At 41.9% G+C, this 4,140-nt stretch overlaps 1 pseudogene; it reads right to left on the bottom strand.

The window, feature by feature from the left end:
- Positions 1-1,703: 1,703 nt before the first annotated feature.
- Positions 1,704-3,936, bottom strand: LOC117724813 (CD2-associated protein-like; annotated as a pseudogene).
- Positions 3,937-4,140: the final 204 nt, after the last annotated feature.

Here is a 4,140-nt window from a genome sequence, read left to right on the forward strand (position 1 = left end):
GGCTCAGCCGGCCCCTGGGTTATCTTTGTTAGGTTCCTTTGTACTTCTCCCCTATTAGGAAGGGCCTTCCACACCTTGGTGCCTAATTGATTAATCTGCTCATACACCTGCATTGGGTAATTAATCTGTTGGTTGGCAAACCTACCCTGTCCTAGTAGCATGTCTTGATTCCAGGCCTGTTGGCCTGCAGCCGCATTAGCAGCGGCCTGCTCTGCTAAGAACTCTATGAACAATGCTTTCCAATCAAGATATTGGCCTTGGCTAGGCTCATCCAATCACTTGGGGTCATGCAAAATCGATTAAGAGATTCTAATTGTGCTATGACAAAAGCTGCACTAGTGCCATAAGCACAGACCCCCTCTGTGAGCTGTTGAATTATTTTAAATTCCAAGGGCTCATGTATTCTACTTCCTCCTCCATCCTGAAATATGGGGAAGCACTGCTGTGCCCTAGCTTCTCTCCAGGCCTCTGGACAGAAACTCTGTCCGCTAGACGGAGCTATTTCCGGGACATAGGGTGGTGGCCGCAGCAAATTTGGCAGCCCTGGGGCAGAAGGTTCCACATTAAGTTCTGCCTTCTTCAGCCTTCTTACTAATTTTTCTAGCTCTTCCTCAGTATCAGTATCCTCTCCCTCCTCATCTGTTTCTTCTGATTCCTCTGACTTTGCCGATCTCTCCTCTTTTAATTGCTCTAACGCCTTGGATCCTTTTGTAAGTTCCTTCTGACATCTTCTTTCTTTATTCTGGATGCAGCTACGTGCCAACTTCCACAAAGGGCGGACACCACCTTTTAACTCTCCTTGCTCCCATACAAGATCAAGATCCCTCCCAAGCTTATCCCAGCTTCTAAGTGTCAAGTGACCTGAAACAGCAAACCATGGGGCCACTTTATCAATTTCTTGTAAAAATTTTTCTAATGTAGAGGACTTTATCTCCAGCCCTTTGGTTTTTAAAAGCTCTTTCAGGGCAAAAAAATTGGGTGACTTTGTGAAGTTCCCATCTTATAAGAAACTTGTCCGAAAACCCAGAACTTTATTGGCTAGTTTCACTTTAGCACTTTATTGTCTCTTCTGAGAGCCTGACTTGTCCCACTAACTGGGAACCTACTTCACCCACGTTCAACCTGCAGAATAAGGCAACAGCAACCATGTTCTTCTTCAAGTGGTTTATTCAGCTATCCTTGTACAGCGTGCTTCCTTTCTCTCTCTTCTCCTCCCCATGCATCCCCTTAAAACTTTTTCCTTGCTCCAATCAATGATTGCCACGATGTCACTACTAATTGGCCACTCTCAATGACATGAGGTAAGGTGATCGGGTAACCACACCTCTCAGTGCATACAACTCCATATATGGAGTCATCTTTTCTCTCAAGCAATGCCTATGCCAAACGCCACCTTGTAATGGCGAGAGCAGAGCAGCTTCCCACACTTTTTTTGTTTAGCTTTCTTTCTTTTTTATACAGATTCAGTAGTATTTTCAAGCCAGCAATAAAAATGTTTGCAATCCCAGCACAGTAAGAAATAAGGCCTCTTTTTTTTTTTTTTCATATTAGCCAAACAAAATATATTAGAAAACCTGTCACCCCCAACTTTTCGGTAGATATCACCATTCATGTCCTTTTATTTTCTCATCACAACACCATCTGCTGTCTTTAACAAGTCAGTTAAGTTCATGGAGCATGAGCAACACTGGGTCCACACCACCTCAAGACAACAGAACAGCTATCTTCAGCTTTGCTAGTTCCATCTCTAGATTGCTTCGCATGGCCTTCTTTTCTTCTAATTCTTCGTGTAGCTTTTTCAGTTCTTTCCCATGATCCTTTTTCCGTGCATCTATGATACACAATAATTCAATAATTTGGGCTCTAAGTACATCCATGGAATTTTTTCCCCATCATCTGCTTCTGCTTTAGCTTTGAGTTCTAATGGAGTTAAGAAAGCAGCTGTATTTACTTTAGAAGCACTTGAAGGTGTTGAAAGAGATGGTTTTGAGGAGTAGCTTGCATCCTTTTTAAACTCCAGTGGCTTTAGATTGCCACTACCATCTTCTTCTGGTAGCTTCAAGGTATTTTCTGGGCTTTGGGTTGAGGAATGTTCAGTGTTGAAACGGCCAGGCAATCTTCTTCCAGGCATCTTGGGTCTACAAGTTCTCTGAGGAAGCTATGTTATCAAAATTTACATTATCTATTTCTTTTGAGTTCCTGGCTACAAAGGCATTAAGGTCTACTAATTTTGGTCTAACTGGCAGTTGTTCAGGATCTAGCTTTGGTTTTGATACTGGCTCAGTATCAGTCTTTGAAGAAATTGTAGAAACTTCTTAATTAATTTTGGCTGTTGGAGGTGGAGGAGGAACTGGCTTTTCTGGCCATTTGGGGTACACTGTTCCAGGAGACTCAGTAAATTATTGGCTTTGGTAGGTGGAGTGGGCTTTTTTGGGTGGGACTTGAGGAGAAGCTGGTTTAGAAGGTTTCTGTTCTAGCTGTAATTTTTCATCTTTTTCTTCAGCCTTTAGAATAGCTTTCTTCTCTGAAGCTAACAGGTCAGGCTTTAGAGCTGGACCTTTTGCAGGAGGAGGTGATTTCTTTGGTTTTGGGACGTCTTTATCTAGTTCACTTATCTGAACAGCAAAATTATCTGGAAACACTCCTTCTTTACCATTCAGTTCACTGTTCCACCAGCCCACTTCTCCAGTCTCCTTATTTATCAAATGGATTATCTCTCCTTCTCTAAAGGTAAATTCATTTTCATTGGTTCCTGCATAGGGAAATAATGTTCTACAATATTCCTTAGCTTTAATCTTGCCATCAGTGTCTGGTTTTGTTAACTCCGCATTCTGGGTTCTAGATCCCAGTGACTGTAGTATTAAAGGCTTTTCTGTTTTTTTTTTTTTTTTTTTTTTTTTTTTTTTTTTTTTTTTTTTTTTTTTTTCCTCCTCTGTTTCACTACTGGAAGTTCTTGTCCTAAGCTTCACAGAGCCTTCTTTAAAGATGTCTCCAAATCCAATTCCTCAGATTTTCTTTGGCTGTGCAACTGATCCAGGAGCAGGTTCACTCCCATTCCCTGAAGACGGCAATGGTGAGGTAGGGCCAGTCAAAGGAACTTCTGATTCTTCCTGAGCATCGTGAGTCTTACCATCATCTGTAAACTCTAATTCTTTCACAAAGTTTGAGGGAAACAGTCTCAATATATTATTCATGGTTCCACTCCACCAGCCTTCTTCTATCTTTTCAATGATATCAATGACATTCCCCACTGTTAGTTCCAGTTCATCCTCATTTTGTGGAGAGTAGTCAAAAAGAGCTTTACACTGACTCTTTTTTGTCTTCTTCATTAGGTTTTGTTTGTTTTTTGTTGTTTTTGTTATTTTGGTTTTTTGTTGTTGTTGTTTTGTTTTTTTTAGACAGGGTTTCTCTGTACAGCTCTGGCTGTCCTGGAACTCACTCTGTAGACCAGGCTGGCCTTGAACTCAAAAATTAGCCTTCCTCTGCCTCCCAAGTGCTGGGATTAAAGGTGTGTGCCACCACCGCCTGGCTTTTGTCTTCTTATTAGCTTTGGTTTGTAGATGTGGCTGAATACCTCCAGCTGGAAGTCTGTAAATGCTGATTCGCTGTACAAGACTCCTACATTTCCATGCCTTTCTCGTTTGATGGGCAAATTATCATCCTTGGATTCTGTCTCTCTCCCTTAATTTCCTTAACAAAATTGTCTGGGAACATGCCTCTTCTCCCATTTAGTTCTCCTTCTAGCCATCCTTCCTCCTGTAGTTTTTTCACATTTCTGATGATTTCCCCAACTTGGATAGTTAACTCATCATCATGTACAGCATCGTAGTCATACTCCACAATATAGTCAACCATGCTGTGACTCTGGCGGGGAGAGCTTGGCCCTGTGTGCCCTTCTGTGCACCACCTCAGGCTCAGCGGGGAAGTACCTCCACCCACCGTCTGTTCACTCCTCTGCTCCTCAGCCCCGTGGCGCCAGCAGGCGGTAGTTTTTAGAAATTCTTAAATTTACTAAATTTTATTAATTCCAGGACATTAGTCCCAACCCCTGCTTTCCTCAAAAAGAAACTAAACACAAAGAAAAAGCACATTTTTTTTAAAAAATAGATTTTACACAGCTTGCTCCTCATGGGTAGCTGG

Source organism: Arvicanthis niloticus, chromosome 20 (assembly GCF_011762505.2).
Source record: "Arvicanthis niloticus isolate mArvNil1 chromosome 20, mArvNil1.pat.X, whole genome shotgun sequence".
Lineage (NCBI taxonomy): Eukaryota > Metazoa > Chordata > Mammalia > Rodentia > Muridae > Arvicanthis > Arvicanthis niloticus.